The sequence below is a fragment of the Megascapheus bottae genome, chromosome 1 (genome assembly GCF_031878675.1).
Source record: "Megascapheus bottae isolate mThoBot1 chromosome 1, mThoBot2.hap1, whole genome shotgun sequence".
Taxonomy (NCBI): Eukaryota; Metazoa; Chordata; class Mammalia; order Rodentia; family Geomyidae; genus Megascapheus; species Megascapheus bottae.
Genome location: NC_143509.1, coordinates 78,041,981 through 78,066,752, shown reverse-complemented (window position 1 = coordinate 78,066,752; position 24,772 = coordinate 78,041,981). Strand labels below are relative to the sequence as shown.

Below are 24,772 nucleotides of genomic sequence, written 5' to 3'. Positions count from 1 at the left end.
ACAATTAAGTTAATAAAAAGTTTAAATTCTGATAAGTTAGATGATATCTGGAGTCACGTCTTCAAATATTTTTGTAGCTTTCATTTTCTCTCTTTTTTTTTTTGGCCTAAGAACAAAAACAAAAAGGAAGTAACACTAATGTAATTGCTTTTGTTTCTGAAGACTGGGCCATTAATTTATATTAAAAACATAGACACACAAGATATAAGCTTTCTAAATACTTATTGGTTGCTAAAAGATTTTCAAAAATTAGAATGGGTAATGTCTGCTTAATATCTCATATTTAATTTAAAAAGAATATGATTTGCAAAATACTACCACAATTTGTAGAAAAAAATAGTAAGTCTAAAAGGCAACGATTTATTTGTTTTTCACTATAAAGGAAGAAAAGGACTTTGAAATTATCAACTCACCTACAACTGAAATTGTCCTGCCTGGGATGTGTATTTTTTGATGTCAAGATTTGAAGGTTCATAACCTTGCAGTTAGATTTTACTTGGTATTATTTGTTCATTGTAACGACAAGCATAATTTTGTGTGGCTCCTTTAATGATTGTAAGGAAAGCCTTATCATTTAGCTGGCTCTATGAATATCTGAGGAAGCTTTTCCTTTAAAAGTCTTTGGTCTCTTGAAAAGTTTTCTAATTAAATGAATGGAAATGTTACGTTTCTACCATGTGAGTGATTTTATACATCTAAACCCCATGGCTATTTTAAAAGTTTAATCTAATTATAGTACTTTTAATATGACTAATGTTTTTTCAAATTATGTCATAAATGTATAATAGATTCTCTAAGAAAGTTACAGGGTTTTAATAAATAATTGTGCAGGAAAAACCATTGTCATCTGTCAAGGTAAATACATACATTCATGTAACCAGGAGATTCCTCTTCATTTTTACAGCAACACAAAGGCTCTAACCATGTACATACATAGTAACTTGTTTTCAGAATGCATAGGGGATAACAATATGATCATTGGAAGGAGGAAGGGAAAACATATTATTAGTATTTTCAACATTATAATTGACCATTTGGAAATAGAGCAAGAACCCAAGTGACTATGATAGCAAACACATAGGTTCAAGTACACAGACTGGAGGAACAAGGAACACTAGAATCTTCTATGCTTAAGTAAAACCCTAGTATATGAAACAGGTAAGATGTCCTTTACCATACACTAATATTTCCATAAGTGTGTTAATTGTGTTTGCTATGTTTTCTAAAAGCCATGGCAATATTTTATAGTGTTTCCATCATAGAAAAAAAGAATTGTCTTATTTCTTTGGTCAGTATAAAGTCTCAGCCAGAGGACTGAATTTATTGAAGCTCTTGACATTTTCTTAGTAACTATGCAAGTATAGATAAATTACTTACCCACTTTGAATTCTAATTATCTAGGGCACAAATGAATATAATTATGGAAAACAGTATTTGTGGCTTTGTTGAGAGGGTTGAGTAAGACATTAATATGGCATTCAACACATACTCTGATACATGATAATCAATAAATACTGATATTTTCCATGTTCTTTCCAGAAATTCACAGATTCAAGTGTTTATATCCCACAAAGATTACACTAAAATAAAATTTAACTCAACAGTACACAGTTTGTCTTATAATATATACTTCTTTACTTCTGTACATCAATTCTGAAACATATTTATAGCTCCAATTTATCCATGATTGGGTAGCTTTCTAAAAATCACATAACTTTCTAGGTCCAATAATTAGTTTTGATGGTCTGTCTAACTTGGTTTAAGGTTGGTTCTTTTAAAATAAGGTATGTCATACCATTCTTATTTCTTTCTACATTCAGAAATACCTAGCTGTGACAGTGTTGTTTTTAAATCATGTAGAGAACCTGTTCTTAATAGCAGATAATTAACTACTTCTCAAATGTCATTAAATTTGAAACTTAAACATGATTACTGAGACTATATCACACATAAGGCCTTCATGTACATTTCCTAAGATTGGAGGAATAAGGAACATATAGGTTGAAGCCAAAATGTATAGGAAGGAGAACAGAGGAAAGTGTAATATGGCCTGGGGTGAGGGGAGACATAGGCAAAGAGAGAGAGACAGAAAGAGAGAGACAGAGAAAGAAAGAGAAACAGAAACAGAACGTGCATGTTCTACAATAAAATAGTCTAAAGCTAGAACAAAGAGTAAATTCAGAAAAGACATGGTACTCAGGAGTTCAGATCTATATACGTGTTCATCAATATATAACTAATATCTATTCCAAAAATCATATATACTCACATTTCCAGTGCTTATAAAAATTTCTCTGAGGGCTTTTTATTTCTACTCTTTTTATTTACAAATAGTTATTTTTACATTTGGAAATACATTGTGGATCATGATATTAAGTCCTGTTTTTCAGTGAATTGTTCAAATTGCTGTTGAAAAATAAATAAGAAATGATTTCTTGGAAATTCTCAACATTGAATTCACTGGGACTTTGAAGCATTTCAATCACAGCAATCATTCTAGATCTCTCTTCATTTATCAGTCATAACTTATTTCTTGTATGCTCCTTTAGTAAATACAAAAAGGCTATCAGAAATTACCTACCCCTGAAGTTTGAATCCTTAGGTCAATATTTGGTACATTAAGAAAAACATTTATGTACCATAATGTAGTTGTTAATCCTAGAGGTTGGAACAAAGGCTCAGATGGCCTTCACCCTTTCAAGAATAACTCCTCCTGCTCATGAATATTCACCTCCTGGAGGAAAATTTGATTTTACTTGTAATTGAAAGAGAGTGAATACTATTATTAATGCTATTTTTTTAAACACCTCAGGGAAATTTATTCTAGTAATTCAGAGTAAGAATATCTTGGAACATGAGGGCTACTGTTTTGGTCAGTTTATTTTTAATGTCCCGTATCCAAGAATGACTAACTCTTATTTAAGATGGAAAAGGCAAAATGACTAAAGCTTTGAAAAATTTATTTAGCAAATTTCATGTTTACTCTCAGCACTGTTGTTCCTTTCTCAAAGTACCTACATGTTTGGATTTCAAGTATAGTGGATTTGCAATGTTAATTATAGTGTGTTCTGAATAATGCAGCCATTTTGTTGGTAGATCAATATTATGCTTGGCGCATGTGATAACATTGTAAAGTTGATTTGCTTTCTGATTTGGGTATGCTAAGTTAGAAATGACTGTTCTATTAGACACTGAGCCCCTACCTAAAATGCCTCCTGAAAAACACTTAAATAATATTAAACCAAAGAAATTTCTGCTAATAAATATTTTCACTTTTTGGCTAATATTTATGATCAGAGTATACATGTGTTCATTCTAAGTAATGTATACTTCCACAAAATTAAAATGAATAAAAACCTACTATACTGAAGGTGAAGAGTGATATAAGTGTGCTTGAAAAAAATTATGGAAAACAAGAATGAAAAAGTATTCCAAGACAGAGTGGATTGATTTTCCAATTTTTACTTACAAGCCTAATATAAACACATTCTTCATGCACAGTGGTCTTTCCATTCAACGTGTTAGGAAATAAATTTTGAGAAGTTCAAGAACAATTCTATGTTTATTTAAAGAAAATAATATATAGAGAATGATTTGAAGCATTCTCATGAGGCATGACAAGGGCAAGATAAATCTTATACATGGTCATGAGTTTATTACATTTATGTAGAAAAACTGATGAACCATCAAGCTCAAGACATTGTGTACTATTACAAATAATACCAGACTTTTGAAAAGTGATGCATTTTCTTAATAGACCTAAAGTACGCAGGCTGAATTTATTTCTCTAGTGGAATATTTTAAGGGAAGTATAGATTAGAAGTACTCAAGAGAAATGAATAAAGAATGTAAAATGTGTTACTATTAAGAGCTTGATCGATTATTTTTACTTGAATATTTAGTATTAAATCCTGTCATAGTTTGGATTCCATCTGGTGAAATTTAAAAATAGTAGAATAGCTTTATTTTAAAATGCAAATATTTACAATATGCTAGAAATTACATCACTGTGAAGAAAGATTTGAAATGCTGAAGTACATGAGTTGCTATTTACATATTTCAGAGTATTTGTAAATAATATGCCTTACATTTATATATTTTTGACAAACCACTGTATGTTACCAGTTAAAGCAGTAATTAATTAAGGTCATCAAATTAATAGATAACAAGTCCCCATGTGGACTTAAAAAGAAACATAAGTGACCCATATTTAAGCTCAAATTTTTTATGTGAAATGAGTGTTTCAGGAAGTACAAAGTTTTTAAGGTAGGGGTTTCACCTAGATTTATCACCTGTGTCATCTGATCACAGATTTTTCATTTGCCTGACATATACAGTTTTCCTGTACTGGCATATAAGAGAATACAGTCATTGCTTCTGAGCAGCTCAAATCAAAGACTTCAATTTTCTTCACACACTGCATTTGGGGTTCATTGTTGAAAGGTTTTAAGTAGTGTGAAAATGTGCATAGAGCACTATAAAACATTTAGGAAAAGCTTGGTGCCACTGGCTTACACCTGTGATCCTAACTACTCAGGAGGCTGAGATCTGAGGATTGTGGTTCAAAACCAGCCCTCGCAGGAAGTCCTTGAGACACTTATTTCCATTAAGTACCAGAAAAGCCAGAAATGGGGGTGAAGCTCAAGTGATAGAGTGCTAGCTTTGTATAAAATATTCAAAATACTTATAACAGCACCCACTGAGTTAAAGTCCAAAGACTAGCACAAAAGAAGCAAACAACTATAACAAACTCAAAAATATAAAACAGAATTTAAGTCACATGACTGAGTTATAAAACCAAAATATTCTTTCTATAATATCAGGATTATTCTAAATAAAAACAATATATTTAGAAAATTCTCAAAACTTAATGTGTACATTAAATACAATGCCTAATTCTACTTTCAGGTTTTTTTTTTACTTTTCCTTTTCTTAATTCCATATGAGAAGGACAATGTGTGATTCTGTTATTTTTATCTTCTACCTTGTTTTATGTAAAATGGTGATCATTTCCTCATTTTTCTGGGGACGCCATAATTTTTATGGCTTTTTATGGCTAAATAGCACTCCACACTTTCTTGAACCTTTAATTGTTTGGTGGATGCGTATGCTAATTCTACAAGTTGGCTATTGTAAATAATGCAATGAATATAGGTGAACAAATGCCTATTATATGCTGAGTTGCATTAGTATGGCTGTAGTCCCAATAGTAGTATAGCAAGATTGTATAATAGTTCTTTTTTGTTTCCTATCTAAATATGGATAAAAGGAAATTTAATAGATTACAATTACTTATATCATTGTGCAAGCATATGTTGCATGGTAGAATGCTTATCTGGTATGTGACAACCTGGGTTTAATCACCTGAATGAGAAGACAAAAAAGGGCAAATACTGGTCTTTAAAAAATATAGTGATTAGAATTCCAGAGAATACTTTATTCTGCATATTTGTCGTATCAGAATATTTGTTCTGCATCTGAAAATAAGCTTCTAGAAAATGAAAACTTACTAAAAAGAGAAAATAGATGATCTTATTTATTGATAGCAATATTTAGTGAATCCATGCAATGATAGTGTTGCCCAAAAGCTGCATGCCTCCCCAGAGCTCCTCATTGTTTTCCCACTTTTCTATTTTGGCAATGAAGGAACCTGTGTAAAAGGGGGTGCCTGCTCTTTTTACTCATTTGTTAAGGCTGGAACAGCAGGCCTTGCCTTTGGAACTGAGGCCATTCATAAGATCAAAGCTTTAAAAAAATGTTTTCATTGTTATTGTTGTTGAAACGACTTTCTGCTTCATCCTTCCCTGCTGAGCCAGATCCTAAGATCATTGCACTGGCTGCTCTTGCTTCTCACGTGAAGAATGAGTTGAGAGTGAAACTTCTTCACTACTGTCCATTGGTCCTTCACAGCTTATTACCGAGGACTAGAGTGCATTGATATCCCTCACGAGTAAGACGTGTGGGACAAAACAGATATATGAATGTACTTTGAAGTTTGCTGGGAAAAGTAGAAAACTAATGAGAGTATCTTATTTTTGTTTGTATTTTGGTAATCATTCAGTTTACATTTTTCACCAAGCAAAGGAGGTATAAAGGTTGTTTCAGAAGACATAGGAGTCAAATAATAAGAATAATTATTTTACATGTCAAATAGACTAAATTATTAATATTAAAATGCTCTGAATGTAGTTAGATGTCAATAGTTCAAGATTATAATTGGCTGTGATCTGAAGATGAAAGTTCAAAGCCAGCTCAGGCAGGAAATTCAGACTATTAACTACGAATTAACTACTAAAAACATAGAAATGAAGCTGTGGTCGTGGCTCAAATGTAGAACTGTAGAGTGCCAATCTTGAGCAAAATTTCTCAGGGATAGTGCCCAGACTGTGTTTAAATCCCCCAATCACTAACACACACAGACACAGAGTATGAGTGTGTCACTAAAATGATACATCAAACTAAATGCATATGAGCATATAGATGCCATATAAAAAGGAAAGAAAACAAATACGTATACAGACTGCTTGGGTAACAAAATGTAATTTCATTAAAGTATATCTGAAGGTGAGAGATCTTTCTCCACAGAGCTTCCATGGCAGAGAGATCCTGAAGGGCTTTCAAAGCCCAATTAGTTTCAGTGCACAGCTACTCAGTCAATAGAATATGTAGTTGTGTGCCCTTGTTTGGCCCTCAAGATGGTGAATTGTTTATTAAAAATATGAACATGTAGCCAGGCACCAGGGGTTCATGCCTGTAATCCTAGCTACTCAGGAAGAGGAGATCTGAGAATGACAATTCAAAGCCAGCCCAGGAATAAAAGTCCCTAAGACTCTTTTCTCCAGTTAACCACCAGGAAACTGGAAGTGGTATTGTGACTCAAAGTGGTAGAATACTGGCTTTGAGATGAAGAGCTCAGGGATAGTGCCCAAGCCCAGAGTTCAAGCACCATGACTGAGAAAAATGAATGTTAACACATAAAATATGTTGATCATTTGTACCAAAATGTCAATGTCTTTTTAATTTTAAAGTCTTATTAGTAAAAATGTAAATTAAAAAAGATTTTAGTATATGAAATCTTCATAGTTGTGCAATGATGATTTATACTTTAAAAACATGATTAATTATAACAAATTATGTTTATCATATTTTTAATGATTTTTACCACGCTTATATATTTATCAGTCTTTTAAGGAAAAACAAATTTATGTGATTTGATCATGAGTAAATTCAGTGACTATCACCTTAATTAGGTGGATCTGTCTATCTTTTTTTCATATAATTTTATTGTAATTAATAGAAGGGTTACATTATATTCAGCAGATAGAAGGTGCATTATTTCACAAACATTAATACTCTCTCTCATGCCTTGGTCCCCATTTCCCCCGGAACCCTGCCACTCATCTTGTTTTCCCCCCTTGCCTATCCTATTTCAAATAACCAACTAAGCATATATACAATATATTAGATAACAAGGTGAAATACTACGACAATATGAGATAACCAAGGGACAGCAAAAGAGATGAGAGATAACATAGTACATTAAGAAGAACAATCACTCATTATATGGCTTTTGTTTCTATATCCTGGAGGTCATTATATGGCTTTTGTTTCTATATCCTGGAGGTCCTTTCATTTAGTGTCATACTATATGGCCTTACGTATCTAGGTTTTGTTCTATCTTTTGTCAGCAGAAATCATGGCATTTTATGGCTGTAACTGATGTGCTGATGGATGGGATGCAGAAAATGAAAGATATATTTTGAGGATATGAATTTGGGTGAAACGATTTTTTTGTGGGTCATAGGGCTTGAACTTGGCCTGGTCACTGTCCCTGGGCTCTTCAGCTCATGGCTACCTCCCTGCCCTTGAGCCAAGCCCCACTTCCCTTTTGCTAGAGGTTAGAGATGTGTCTCAGGTCCTTTTGTGCCCTGCCTGGCTTTGAACCTTGATCCTCAGATCTCAGCCTCCTGAGTAGCTAGGATTACAGGTGTGAGCCACCATGCTTGGCTGAAAAGAATTTTTATAGTTGTGCGAGTGTCACTTCTGAGGCAAAAACATGAAGTAGGAATATTAGAAATAATGTCATGAAGAAAATAAACCCATAGCCTGAGCTAATAATAAATGAAAGATCAATTTTAATATGATTCTGAACAGTAGAAAATGCTATCTAAGCAAAAATTAAAATAGCGTCAAATTACATTAATGGCATAAGTCTACAAAATCTAATAAAAACATGAATTGATTTATACTAGCTCTTACATTAAATTATGATTTATTAATTTCACATGTAATTGTTTTCATAGTTTTTAATCAATACATTCTTATAAAACTTTACAAAACAATCTCAAAAGTAAATTTTTAGCTTACAGTCAGTTCAAATGTTTCTTGTTATTTACTGTTTTTCTGTCAACTTTTGATAAAGTAATTTTGGTGGATTATGAATTGAATCTATATGAACTGGTAAGATCTGCCCCTTTCATTTTTGGGAATAAGAATTACTTATTATGACTACAAGTGAATTTCACTAGTATAATTGAATTATATTGTAGGTTTCTACTGGGCAAAGGGGTTTTGCTTAGATTCCATTAAAGATAAAAGCTCACTTAAAATATACACTGACTATGCACAATGAATTAATGAATGGCCAATTTAATACAATTCTATGTAAATATACAAATCTATATTTGATGACCATAGATGACTAAATTAAAAAAATTATGATTTGATTTGAAAACTCAGTTTCAAGAAAAGGAGTAGTTATCCATGCATTTCACATGATTTTATCTGGCTGACTTTTTTTTCTAATCTTTCTACCTATAATTTTAGTTAATTTATATAATAACTAATTAGTAGTAGGAAGGTCCACATAAGAATAATTTTTTAACTAAAGGGGTGTTGGATTTTGTCAAATGCCTTTTCCGCATCTATTGAGACAATCATGTGATTTTTGTCCTTGCTCCTGTTGATGTGTTGAATTATATTAATTGATTTGCATATGTTGAACCAGCTTTGCCTCCCTGTGATGAATCCTGTTTGATTAAAGTGTATAATTTTTTGGATAAGTTTTTGTAGATGGTTGGCCAATATTTTGTTGAGAAGTTTTGCATTGGTGTTCATCAAAGAAATAGGTCTAAGTTCTCTTTCTTTGATGAATCTCTGTCTGGTTTGGGGATGAGGGTTATACTGGCTTCATAGAATGAGTTTATTGAAACAAAAGCCATATAATGAATGATTGTTGTCCTTGATGTACTATGTTATCTCTCATCTCATTTGTGGTCCCTTAGTTATCTCATATTGTTACAGTATCTCACTTTGTTATCTGATATATTGGATATATTTGTATTTGGTTATTTGAAATTGGACAGGGAAGGGGGAAACCAAGATGGGGGTTGGGGGGGAGGGTAATGGGGACCAAGACATGTGAAAGGGTATCAATGTATGTGAATTAATGCACATTCTATCTGGAAAATACCATGTAACCCTTTTATTAATTACAAAAAATATTTAAAAAAGGAATAATTTTTATCTTAATACTTAATCATGCCAAATTCTGTAGTGTATGTAATTATAATAGAATAAAAACCTGGGCATGGGGATACATGTCTGTAATATCAGCTTCTATGTAGACAAATATTGGAGGATCCCTGGAGAAGCCAGGCCTGACAAAAACAAGTAAGATAGGGCAGGCGAATGAGCCACTGCAGAAATAGAGGTAAACATGTCAAGTGACAGGACATGATCCTGAAACAGTGTCTAATCATACCTGAGAAAGAAATTACTGAAAGCAAAAGATTGCAAGGGTGAGTCAAGTATCCAACCTGCATGAACCCCTGAGTTTAAACTCTAGAAGTGATAAATACATAAATTGGTGAATAAATTAACCAATAGGTAGATAAGTAAAATAGGATTTGATTTTTGTACTTAAAAACATCAAGAAAAGATCAATCGATTCCAAAGTTAATTACATGATACATTGAGACAGTTTTTCATGGTGCGAGACTGAAAGAGCAGCAATAATGTCACTAAGCATGAGACAAGTCAGCAGTTAATCAGTACAATCAAGTAGGTAATACCACTAATTAGTGGTATTACTTCTCAAGAACTGAGAAGAGGGACTTGGAGTTTAGCCTAGTGGTAGAGTGGTTGCCTAGAAGAACTGGGTTTGATCGCTGCACACTGCATACACAGAAAAAGCTAGAGGTGGTGCTGTGGTTTAAGTGGAAGAGCTGTAGCCTTGAGGAAGCACAAGGACAGTGCTCAAGCCTTGAGTTCAAGCCCCAAAACTGGAAAAAAAAAACCAAACATAGAAAGAGAATGAAAAAGAACTGAGAAGACAGGTACACAGATGGAAATATGAATCCCATTTCTATTTCAATTTGTCTGTTGACTCAACATGCTGTGCCAAAAATCTAAATGGAAGAATTTGCATGATAATCTCAATGAAAACAGTAAGTATCCATGGAACCTGAGGAGAAAAATAGTAACAATTTCTAGGTTTACTGTTCTTAATTGAGCCCAGTTTTCAAAGTGATTACTATGTTTCTTTTGTAATCATTGATATAATATAATATATATTCTTCCTTTATTTAAAACCAGGATTAAGACTGTTTCAAAATCAAGAATCTATTCTACTGTGAATTTCAGAATGAAGAAAAGAAATTTATTATGAGATTTATTATTTTTCAATTTAGAAAATAACTCATCTTTTTAGGTTGGGATTACTGATGATTACTGGTAATTAATGATGATAGTTTATTTTTAACAACTGTAAGTTTTCCAAAGTATAATTGGAAGAATAGGGAGTTGATCTTACTTCTTTCCTTCATTATTAACTACATAAAATCATTTCACTTGTAAAACTCTAAAGGTCAAATATTTGTAAAATTGTACAAATATACATAATTTAACTTCTACATACATGGAACTGAATTATATTTAAGAGGAAAAGAGGATTTTCTAAGAGAATTATTTGACAGTTATGAATCTGCTCTTTGTTGTTCTCAGAAACAGAAATCAAGTATATTCTCTCTCAAATAACAAGGTTTATTTTAGGTTAAAAAAATTCCAGCATGGTATAAACACATCTTAAATCTGTTCACTTTTCCTTGCTCAAGAATATTATGTAAATAGTTACACAGTATGAAGGAATGATATTTATCTTTCTAGAATTCTTATGCATAAAGTAAAATATAAAACCTATATTATTGAATCTACATCTATGTACAGTATACTAAACTAGAGATGATCAGTCCTCATGAAAAAAAAAAAACACAAAATTTTACTATCTAAATACAGACTTTAGTATGAGTTTTATGCCTAAACCAATTCAAGTAAGTGAGCTGAAAATGTGGGAAAATAGAAGAATGTTTCCTAATGATTTCATTGTTGTCTGTATTTCAAAACACCATTGTTTGATGATTCACCATTCCAAATCACTACTTTAGAGGATGCTGCTTCAAAACATAACAGAACAGAACATACAAAATACTATTAGTACTGATGATGATGAGGATGATGATGATGATGATGATGATGATGATGATGATGATGATGAATACATTTTAGGAACATAGTATAGTTACAGTGGTTACTCCCAATTTTAGACCAAAACCAATTTTTTCAATATCTCTTTTAGCATTAAATAAAATGTTATCTTTAGATACAGTAGAAACTCATAGCAGAGTTTGTTTAAATCAATCTTTTTGAATTTATAACTTGTCTCTATAGAACTAAATGACAATGATCAGTACCATTCAAAATGGGACCATTCTGAAAGGAACATAATTCATCCAGAAAATGTTTCTCAATAATGTCTGCACAGAGTAATTTGTCTTTTCTGTGATCTTTAAAGTGAAGATTGCATGGATAGATCCTTTGCAACTTAGACTACAAGCAGTTGCATGTGTCAGTCTGCTTTGTTGTCTCTCTGACTGACTTGATTTATAGCAGTTGAGGTAGTACAAAATTAAAAATTAATTAATTTGTGTGAGCTGCTCATAAAGGGAACTGAGTGGCTGTATTGAGATGCTAATAGGTCTATTGCAGACCCTTTCTGGCCATCTGATCTTCTGGAATATACAACAGCTGTGGTAGGCACAACTGACAACTGAACACATTCAAGGGTAAGGGTCAGGAGTGTGTCATTCAAATCCACTGGGACCAAGGCAGGGACTGCTCTTGTACACATTGCAGTTCTGTCAGATGGCCGAAATAACATATTTGTGTGGCATGAGTGAGATTCTGTGTGTAGGTTGTGGTAACTCAGAATAAGATTGTCTATTTCTTATGTAAAAATATTTTTTTGACAGATTTCTGAAAGGCTTCCAGTAAAAACTGTACTTAAAATGCTTGCTCTCTTGACTATTGTATTGAGAGACCTGACAGGGAATACAATCAAAATTGGTATAACTACTAGCTTTGATATATATATATATATATATATATATATATATATATATGAATGCTTGGAAAGACACTACTGAATAAGAAATAATGTCCCCTGTCTTAGTTTAGCCAGACAAATAAACCATGCAATTTTCAGTGTACTTTGCTATAGGATATTATAGCAAATTTTTGTTCCCTGGGACTGGGACATGAACTCAGGGCCTGATATTTTTGTTTACAGGGTGGTAATCTATCTCCTGAGCTACAACTTCACACAGTACCAGCCCCTACAACTATTATAGCTGCCAAAATTAGTATACATATATATATGCAAACCATAACATACTTATGAAAATTGACAAGCGGATTTGAGACAATTGGTTCTGAGAAGTAGAATATAGAAATATTAAAGTCATGTACATCTAAAACAATATTATATAGCTTGAAAATTCAGCACATGAATAAAAATATCAAGCAAAATATTGACTTTTTAAAAATTTACACAGTTGATATTAATTTTCATTTTAAATAAATTTCTTTATTTAATATCCTGAACAACATAGCATATACCTATAGCTTCTTAAATATAGTATTGCTAATATGTTAACTGGAAGTAATTCAATCCAATCTAGATACTAATTCAATCCAATCTAGCTATAAAAATCAAACATACATTTTTAAGTCATTGGGTAATGATATAATTATTAGTGTTTCTTCTGGGTGATTCCTTTTTTTCCTCAGGGAAAATAGGAAAATGGTGATTAGCTATTTTATGCACACCCTAATTGACCTCATATCGCTAGTGGGAATTTTCATACCACATCCTCAGCAAATCAGTCCATTGACACCCTATAGCTAAATGCTAGATAATTGAATATTGATAGGCATTTGCCCCTGACCCATACATTTGGCTAAAATTTACTTTGATTGTGATGCTTTTCATATGTTTTTGGAAACACTGCAGTAACTTTTTCTATTACATCACCAATATCACCAACATAATATCTGCACTATTTGTACTTGAATTAAACCTACTACAACCTGCTAATTAATATTTTATCATTATTTTAACACCTAACACTTACCAATACTTATTTCTACAAGTATTTTACTAATGTGGATAGCTAAATAGAGAGATGATAGCTAACTATCTAGTACACGATAGATAAACTCATAGGTAGATAGCATGATAATATATGCATACATACATACATACATACATACATACATACATACATACATTTAATCATCATAACAGTCATCTATAGTCTACATAAAATATTATGTTTTGGAAACTAGTAGACATAAAATGAAATGTTACATTATGTGTTTGGGTCTTTCAAATGGAAAATACAATATATATAAAAAGCAAACTGAAGTAGTAGAATAATTTGATATTTATTTCTCTGCAGAGTTCAACTAAAGAGATTATCAAGCAGAATTATAAATCTCAAGTCTTAGTCTTTTATTGATGGACCAGTAAGTAAAATTATGCTTTTCTATTTCAGCAAGTAAGATGAAGTTGTTTTTCTAAAGGTGCTTTTCAATCAGTGAGGATATAAAAAGAAAGGCATGGTTGGCAGAATTAGTAATCCAACTTAAAGTCAGAAAAGAATGTCTTTGTCTAATTCATCCAAATGCCTCAATATGAGCTGAAGAGTATCAAAGCAATTTTAAGAAAAGTAATTCTACTGAGAAAACCTTCTTGCTATAGTCTATGAACTTATTCCAGTTAAAAAACATTAATGAATTGCAATATAAATTTGCATCATATATTGAAACACTAGCTTAATTCCAGAAAAATTATTAGGAGGAAGTTAGGTTTGAATAATAAAACTTAATTGAACATTTGATAGGGTTTTAGGTCAGTTGTCTTTCCAAGAACATCCAATTTTAGAAAAATCTAAAGACAAATTGGTAAATTTGTAGTATTTTATGATTACTTGATGATTACTTGCAATGTATGCTATTATCATTTAAATACTATCATATACAGTAACATATTTTATGTGCATATATTACAATATCATTACAACTAACTATTTAAAATATCTAATATTTAAATCAATCAATTCTTGAACAAATGCACTTAGTACTTTTATTTCTGGCAAACACACGTATTACTTGGGTGGTTATAAAGTTTATATTGCACAGATAAAAACAGAGATAGAAAAATAGAGATACAAAAAATAAAGAAAATGTAAAATACTGTCTTCCTAATTATTACCAGCAATACTGATGCTGACATACAACGAGATGGATGCCTCTCGTGGAGACAGCTTTTCAGCTAAACACAGCACAGTTGTATGGTTCTGGTGGAAGTCTCTGCTTCTTCGTTTTTTCCAAATAGTGGCTTTTGTGTTAAGTATTTGTTTGTAGGAAGGAAGGGACACGTTTTCTTATGAAAATGTCACTGAACAGATTGTTTTGGGCAAAGATCAATTGCAGTTAACCCCCCAGACAAACAGTGATGCTCCCAGGCTTCTGTGTCAGTCGAGTCAGTCTGAATTATTAAAGAGGACTGTACTACAGCTAAACATGGTTGCTCATTCTCTCAGAAACATTAAATAATGATGCATTTCCCAACTGAACATCAGTGTCTAATGTAGCTTTTATTCACATCCACATCATTACTTTCTAAATACGACAAATCACCCTGTCTTCATAACAGAGCATACCTACTGTTTAACTTGCTCTAAGTCACTTGAATACATCATTTATATTCTTATTTGAAGAGCTAAATCCAATTTTCTAATTTGAAAGGTTAATGCAGCATAGTATACTGATAATTTCTAGAATTCTAAAATATATTAATACATACTTGTCTGAAAAATATTTGAACAAGAATAGAATGGTGTATGGTATGGTAGAAATTTATTTTTCCACTTAAATTCTTTTCTGTCATACAAATTCATAGTTAATAATAATCGCAAAATAAGAATTATTTGATGTTCTATGCTATTAACAATCATACAATTTCTTTATATGGGTTATAGTTGATTGGCATTGTAAATATGATAAACAATTTTATATATCACCACAGAGTTATTTTTTACCTCGATTTCATGAAAGGAGAAAGGGAAATGGAATGGTTCTTTGTATTGCTTGCTCTATTAAAGACGGAACAAATATGAGAATTTAGACAATTCCCATAATTGTGAATTCCACTTCCAGAGGCAAGATTGCACTGCAACACCTTCCCAGAAGTGTGAATTAAACCTGATGTTTCAGATCATCTGGAGCTGTTGTGGGTGCCTGAGTTCTTGATGGAATGGGCCATCCAGCTAGCAGCTCCTGTCATCTCAGTGCTAGCTTTCATTGGTTAAATGGATTCTGCTTGAAGTTAAGAAGCCTTTAAGGAGATGGGTCAAATTGTACAAGGACAGCATTTCTAATTCCTTGTCTGTAGTCAAAAAGAGAATTACTTAAACCTTGCAAATGATAAGATCCTTAAAAACACTATCATGGAGAATTTCTGGAGAATAAATTAGATCCACAGTAGGTACTGGCAAAAGTCCTTAATGAATCCCCCAGTCTTTTGCTAATTTTCTATTACATGTATGATTTTTGTATTTTGTATATAACCTAAAAATGCTGACTCTTGAAAAAGAAATCCTATGAGACAATGGCATGCCTTTTAAATGATATTAGATTTTTACATTTAGTACTTTAAACCTGGTGAGTCTGTGTTTCGTGTTACATGGCCATGAACCAACAACAGTGCAATGATGATATTTGAACTTTGTGCTGCATTTGTAAAAGAGGATGCAGTGCTTTAGACATGCAAACTTTTAAAGAAATCCTTTCAGCAAAATACAAAATACATGGACAAGCCATTTGAGCCTATTACGAACTCTATTTGATATACTTTAATATTCAGAGCAAATAGACATGGCATTGAAAGGTTTCACCTTTAAATAAAACTTTGAAGTTTATGAAGCTATTCCTTTGGAAGATCTAGTGACATTTTCATGGCTCCCATCTTTCTTTAATGTGACACGGGACACCACTATCTGTAGCATGAGCATCTGTGTATGTGTCCACCCCTGTTGGTTTAGTTTTTTGTTTCTTCCTTTCCCACTAAGGTTTGTTAAAGAGCTCACCCCTGAGAGCTCTTGAAATGAAGTTACCATCACTTCCATGCTCAAAGGTAATTTATTTTGTATGTGAATAAATGGCTACACTGTACTTTCTATGAGAAACTAGACACACTTTTACTTTTACTGTCAGAAATGTGTATACACAGTTAAGAACATCTGCGTGATAGTAAATTTTCCAGGCTCCATAGAAATCCACAGAAAACATTTTAAGAACAACTTTTGTTCATATACCTTCATGTACGTAAAGATAATTTTTAAAAGAATAGGAAAATTATTGATATGTTCAGTATGATTAAAAATAAAATCAGTTTTCATTGCAGTATTGCATGGAATAATCTTTCCATAAGAATCTGGGATCTCGAAGTTACCATGATCCTTTTTCTCAGTTCTCTTCTCTGCTTATCTCTGAAGCAAGAGCTTTGTTGATCTTCAGGCTCAAATAAGAAGTTTGCTTTTCTACAACACAGTACCCCCAGTCCTTTTCTAACTCCTACAATATAGGTTTCTATGGCTATTTTCTGCAGTCAAAGGCATGTATTTCTTCATGTCTATATTTTCTGCATCTTATCCTCATTTCCATTCAACCCTTTCACTTCCGTAATCCTGTAAAATATGAGCAGTTGAAGTGCATTTGCATATAATAGTAGAAAACATCATTAGTTGATCTGGCACAACCCAAAGAGCAAAATGCTGTTGCACGTATCAGAAAGGTCAGGAAGTTTGAGTTGCAGGATAGATTGTTATGTAGACTAAACTACATGTGACCAACACAGGGTCTTTCTTTACTGTAATACCTATACCTTCACCATTGGAAGCTAGTAATAATTTACTTGTTGTTTTAAAACTAGAAAAATGAATTGGTTTTATCCAAAATAGACATAGTCATCTTCCCTACTAAATCAGCTACTTTGATCCATTTATTCATTTATACTTTGTATGGAACCACAAAAGCTTTATTGACTTAATACCTATCCTCACATATTCACTTGTTTCCTCTCATCGTATTCGTTTTCCTTTCTGCATAACTTTTGTCCAATCTATTTTAGGAATTTTCTCATGAAATTCCAAAGTAGCACTACTATATTTTCCCCCTTTTTAAATGAAGAACTATAAAGGTAAGTTTTCTAATTTTATAAATATTCAAAGTATTTTAAAAAGCATCCCGTGTTTTCCATTACACATCGTACTCCTTACATGTTTTCCAAGAAACTCATCTCAATTTCTTTCCATTCTTGTTTTTTGTATCTTATTTTGGTATCTTGCACTGACTGGCCTCAGACAGCCGTCCATTAGTAACTTCAGGATTAGGATGTTTGAAAATGACTTTTTCATGATTGAAAATAGTGTTTCTAGCCAGATGCGGTGGCTCAAATCTGTAATCCTAGCTATTTGTGAGACTAAGATCTGAGGATCTAGGTTCAAAGCCAGCCCCACTAAAGTCCGTGAGACTTATCTCCAATTAATCACTAGAAAACCGGAAGTGGTGTTGTGGCCCAACGGGTAGGACGGTATCCTTGAGCCAAAGAGCTCAGGGACAACGCCCAGGCCCAGAGTTCAAGTCTAATATTGACCAAAAAAAAGAAAAAAGAAAGAAAAGAAAAAATAGTGGTGAATTGTGGTTATTTTTAAAATGGAAGTGATTTATATGATAACATAGACAACAATGTTCGCAAGATAATATGTTGGAAATGAACTTTCCAACTTGGGAGAGGGTTTGAGGAGAAAGGAAAGTGGGGAAAAAAAATCAAGGAAGAGGGGTAGCAAAAATACAAGGATTGTACTAACTTCCTTACATATGCAACTGTAACACCTCTGTATCATTTTGACAATAAAACTAATTTAAAAGCAAGCAATTTGTGTGCTTTAATCACAGTAACAATTCTGGGCTCACTTTCCTTACATAACAGTGAAAATGAGGCATAGGAATGATTAACCATTAGGATAGCATATTATGTGTACAAGATGTAGGTAATTCCTCAACATTGTAGGTAGGTGACATTAATCTCATTAATAAGCATAGAAATCATAAGTCAGAGAGATTACAACATTCCTACTGGGAACATAATAAGATATGTAACTCTTGTCTAAACAGGAATCAAATCTGGTTACTGAGCTCATTTTACTACCATATGATTGTAAAGATAAATTATATCATAATATCAAGAACAAATTTACAATAGTATCTACATAACATTTACATTTTTTGTTTTTCATTAATCTATTGACCTATTGTGCTTTACTCCAGAACCTATTTCTAGAAAAAAATATGTGGATGAAAATTACAAATTTATTATGTACTAACATATTCTAGGTAATAGAATAATATAATTAGGTATTTCAATATTGAAAATATCTCAGAGCATATCCTTATTTTAATAAAGATCTTTTATTTGTTGTTAACCACCATATGTTATGGTGTTTTACTTTTGAAAAGATTACATGAATAAAAATAATTATGGTTTGTATAGCCAAAGAAAATGAAAATTATGAATTATACTTTTAGTCTTAAATTCTGTATAAAACCCATTTCAGTAATAGTAGGTTATGCAGGAAAATGTGTCATGGTTTTAGGAATATTTCTTTAAAGGAAGAACTAGAAAATATTTTCAAAGTAGATTCCATATATTTCTCATACTGCAAACAATTTCCATATGTGTTTGCCAAGAATGATGATAATTAATGTTTCATTGAATTCTTTGAGAAATGTTGAAATCCAGGACTAGTTTAGACCACATTTAATCATATATTATGGTAGACTAAATTCCACAGGAAGAGAGATGTTTTATATTTTTGTTAGAAAAATTTCCTGAGTATAGAGGTGGAAAATACATTTCCAAAAACAACAAAAAAAAACCAACTGTGTAACATTTTGTTTTACCTTCGGCCTTTTAGTTTTATTTTCAAAGTTCGTAACAATTAGTAAAATTAAAGTTATGCCCTTCTATATTATTTCAAATAATTGTTCAAGTGTATCAGATTATAACCTTAATAAGTGAATGGTTAAAACAAGAGGACTGCCTAATGTATGGACAGTTCATCGACAAGAAGTTCTATTATCCTCATTAAGTCTTTAGCTGAATCTATCTATCTATCTATCTATCTATCTATCTCTCTCTCTATATATATATATTTATATAGCTAGAGACAGACAGACTCAACAGAGACAGAGAGCATATATTCTTTACATAGTAAAAAAAAAACATAAGCATGCACATATGTATACATAGTTCATTTTATTTAATATGATATTTTCAAATGATAAAAATGGCTTAGAAAAGCAATGATTGAAGTTTGCTCCTGTAATTGCTTTATTTCAGACTTAGTTTCCTTTTCCCTGACCCCAGCTTAGTCATTCCTCATTGCCAGATGTCATTTAGTTATTCCTAGCAATAGAAAAAGATTTATGCATTGACAATTGGAGAGGTGAAACACTGGTTACAAGAGTACTGCAAATGATACTTTTGATCCCAGTAGGAGTTATAGGTTTACATTTTAAAAGAAAAAGCAAATATATCCCTGTTAATAACTGTAAATTATATGATATAGTGTTTTACCCTTTTCCCCTCAGTGGTAGCTATACCTACTTCAGGGATAAAATCCTTCCCTCATGTACAGGACTAAGAGGGCTACAATACACATAACACATTGTAATTTGGGGAACTCTTGAGATTTTCTTTGAAAACATGGATTTATGAAATTGAAAAATACACAAAATTCAAACGTTCTGAAATCTCCTTGCCACCTCAATGTTACAAAAAATGTTTTTAAACGAAAGAATGAAACTCTTCTAAACTTTTTTTTGGCTTAGGGCAGCCTTTAATCATGAGAAAATACTCCACCACTCTCTTAGTCTCCCATGAACATATGGGTTTTGGCTTGAACTTTAAGTGCATGCATATATGTGAGAGAACGGAATACTGACTCAGGAATTGGATATGGATTTTCAATTTCTCACAAAAATGCAAGCTACAAAATATTATTTTAAGCAAACATGCTTAATTCATGGATTCAGTATATCTATAAACTTCCTTAAACTCCAACTGCATTTCGTATTGGCTTAAACACAAGGCTTAATCTGTTGTTAGAGATGTGCCAAATTAAAAAAAAAAAAAAAACAACTTTAAGTCAAAAACCATAGCTATTTGCTTTACCATCATACAATTTGATAGAATATTAACTAGAAAATGCTAAGGAGTTATTTTCACTTTTCCATAGTCATTTGCTTATTTTTTTAGTCTTTTAGATTGTATGTTTCTCCATCACAGAATTTTCTAGCTATTTCATATTTAGACTCTAATGCTTAATAACCTTGGAATTTACTTATAAAAGTTGATATAAACACTTAATATGTCTGAGGCTACTTTTTATTTACAATGACCAAATACATATAGTCTTTATATATTTGTTTTTGAAGATTACTAATTTTTACTTTAGTGATTTAACTAAGAGAGGTCTTATTTATAATTATAATTGAATTTCTTATGAATCTTAAGTTTGTTTGCTATAATTTTAGAATTTCCTATCTCTGTTGCCCAAACTCTATGTTAAGTAAAATTAAACCTCTTTAGGAATGTATATATTAGCTTACTTCATATACTAAGACCATGATCCAAAGTGTGAATATATTATTTGTGAATATCCTTTATTTACAACTTCCCAGGAGAGCTAAAGGTTTTAGGGACAAGTATTTTTTAAATACTATTCAATAAACTGGGTTGAAAATTCCTCCTGCTTGGTAAGATGATATGAGACAGAAGATGACAGGAAGTAGGAAGAAGATGAGGAAGAAAAATTTCCTATTCAAATTTATAGTTTGAATATATAAGATGTTCCCACAGAATTTTATTAAACCAGGTCTTCATATTAATGTACCTGCAAGTTATGTATTTATACATATATACATTTTAATATATAGTAATTCAATTTAGGTAGCCATCATCAAAGTACCATTTAACAGTGGTAACAAACAAAATATGAACCTGGATTCCATTATCACACACACGTTTTAAACATTAAGTAGGAAGGAATGAATTATATTGGAAGAGGAAGCCTGATGAACACACCAAAACCATTGATCATAGTTATCATCATTAATGACATAATATCACTATACAACTGGTAATATGTCTACTTCCTTATCTCACATATTTGCAGAAATGGACAACTGAAATTGAATTCAGATCCTTATACCTGCTTAAAAGGAAAACAAAAACAACAAAAGGAAAAGTTAAACTATGAACTAGAAAATATTTGCAAATTGCATATCTGACAAGGCATCAATTTCCAAAATTTAAAAGGAACTCTTACATCATAACACCAGACAAAAATAATATAACTAAAAAGCAGAAGAGATTCTGATAGCTAGCCAAAGAGGACATGCATGACCAATAAATTAGTGAAAAGAGGGTATACATTATTCATCAAGGAATTAAAGCACAGCTATGAAATATCACCTCCTATTTGGTAATTCAGTTCCTACAAAAAAGATCAACATGTACAAAAAGGGAAAACCTAAATATACTATTACACTAAATATACTATTTATCTGCCAACAAGAGAAGATATTACTATTTGCCGTAACATAGATTTGACCTAAAAGACATTGTTGTGTATGAACTAAACTGAATGCTAAAGAAAAATAAAAGTAAAAGTAAAATGTCACAGAAACAGAGAATGAATTGGTACAGATAAGGCAGGACTAGCAGTGCTGAAATGATGGTCTCAAGATGTAAAGTGGTTGCTATGTAGAAAGAATAAGTCTAAAAATGTAAGGTACAGGTTGAGTACTATGGTTTGGGAAATGTATTGTGTTAGATAAGTATTATTTTTTTTTTCTTTTTGGTGTACAAGAGCTTGATAAGTATATGTTAGATAGTAAAAGCTCCTAAAGGAGACACACAAAGAAACAAATAAATGGGCAACAGTCTTCAGCTTGTCGCTCCGGGCAGTATTAACAGATCATAATATTGCTTCTTTCTTTGCCTTTTTTGCTTTCTACACAGTCAGAGTCCTCCCTCTGTGCTGACACTGGGACCATTCATGAAAGGCTTCTGTCTCCCATTGTTCCCAGTTAGAATTCTTCAGGCATCCACACTTCTGAATCTCTGAGGCTGTCCTATCATTGCCCAATGCACTGCAGCTGCCAAGGTGTCCTGCTGTCATCCACTCTCTGCATGCTCCCTTCTGTGGCATTGTATCTCCACAAAAGACACTGGCATGCTGGCTGCGCTTGCTCGGCATCTTGTCATGTCATTCATCTTTCTGTGAGGTTTATACCGGGGGTTGATGAAATGGCACACAGGGAACCAGTTACTGTGTTTGCCATCAGAATCTCGGTCCTCAGGAGTCTGTTAAGAACATTCTTGTTTGAAATGTCAAAGTCCTCTAAAGATTTCTTTACTTTTGATCTTCTTCGAGGTGTTTTATTTTTACTATTTTAATATTTGTACATTCTTTTTTGGGGTGTTTAGAAATGTCTTAGTCCACACTGACTTTTTAACTGCCAATTTTTTTCCATTAGAGTACCCATCTCCTACCTACCTCAAAGGTGCCTGCTCAGCACCTTTGAATACTTCTCTGCAAAGGGAGATGACACTTGACCCCTGAATTGAAAATACACTCTTCCTTATTCCTCTCACTGACCATACTCTGTAGCATTTACTATTTAGGTTCATTTTTAAAATCTATCTAGATACTGTCTCTTTTCTACTTTTCTCTAGGCTCTGGGGTAGTCATGGTGAAAATTTGCTTTGATTCTTTGCTCTAGTATGGAATCTCTATATCACAGGTACTCCTCTAAGAGCCACTTGTAAGGAACTGCCAACATAAATTTCCAAGTGCTGGTAGAATAAATTCACCCACCCTGAAAATAATTAACTATCATGCATTGTATTTAAATTATTCTTTAAAAGTCATTTTAAACTTTCAAGATGTTACTCAAAATATACTACCTTCAGCAACAAGCACAAAAAAAATCCCATACATACAAATAATACATACATGGATACTATCATCAATAAACTACTGATATTTCATTCCATTTTTATTTCATTTTTTCACTTCATTAATTTTAACCAGATAGCACATAAAGAAATAACATATAACCAGAAACAAGTACAATTTGAAACAATATTGATGTTTTCATTGAGAAGAACCCAATTATATTATAGCCAATCTCAGAAGAAACTGTGTTGTTTATACCATTTAGATATATATTTACATATGAAGCTGAGGAAGTAGGTGACATTATAACCTAGTAGCATTTACTCTCTGACCCTCAAATTCAACATCTTTACCACTGGCAGCCAAGGACAACTTGAAGCATTCAAACATCAGCTCTGTATCCAAAATCTTATCTAAATAGTGTCAGTTCAGAGAAAACAAAACAAAGCATTTCATCATCTGAGACAAGCATGTATAAAACTGCAAATGATATATCCTGGAGAAAAACAGAAAAAGCATATTTTTATCTGTGAAACTAGTAAATGGATTCCTAAATGGAGTATTGGGCGAGGCTTAGTAAAATCCTATTCTAGGAAGCAAAAAAGAAGAAATGGAGGGTTCAGGTTATTTCTCCCACGCAAGTTCAAAGCCCAACCAAGGAAATTTCATAGGATTTCCTAGCCTATAGTCCTGTGTGGTTTTAGGTTTGATTTAAGGATGGGCTTGGCTATATTAATGCTTGTATCTGGTAAGATATGAACCACAGTAATAAAAAGAATAGCAAAATTTGTGAAAGATAGTAATGATTACGTAGAAAAGGACTTACATGGGGTGAAAGTGGAGGATCATCTCTCTCTCTCTCTCTCTCTCTCTCTCTCTCTCTCTCTCTCACACACACACACACACACACACACACACACACACACACACACACACACACACACACAAAGGGCGGGAATGACTTTCATTTCTTCCTCCAGCCTAGATTTACTGAAGTATAAGGCATTTAGAGTATGAAGTTTCTTCCTAAAACCAGCCTACAGGGTGTGATTGATGTGAAAGTTGTGAAAAATTTGCAACATGCTTTGAGTCATTCTGCACATAAAATTATCTGTGACCAACCAAGTCATACTTAAGAGGAGAAAACAGAAACTTTTGAGACATAGTGAGATCCTCAAAACCTGGTAATGGGCAAACAGGCAACTCTGTCAAATAGCCCAACTTAGTGATTAGATAGGAACTTGTCTTAAATTTGATATAGATGCAGTGGGGTGTGAATGATGTATATGCATTTGAGAGCAAGCTTAATCTTGAAGAGGATCAGTAGTGTCAGATCAGTCCTTATT

The 24,772-nt window shown here is 32.4% G+C and overlaps 1 protein-coding gene and 1 pseudogene across 3 annotated transcripts in view; one reads left to right on the top strand and one right to left on the bottom strand.

Annotated features, from left to right (window-relative positions):
* The window catches only part of Epha3 (EPH receptor A3), a 295,261-nt gene that overhangs the window by 95,244 nt on the left and 175,245 nt on the right, over positions 1-24,772 (top strand). The gene's annotated exons all lie outside the window — the stretch shown is intronic.
* LOC150069509 (glycogen synthase kinase-3 beta pseudogene) overlaps positions 1-24,772 on the bottom strand; it is a 41,971-nt pseudogene that overhangs the window by 1,534 nt on the left and 15,665 nt on the right.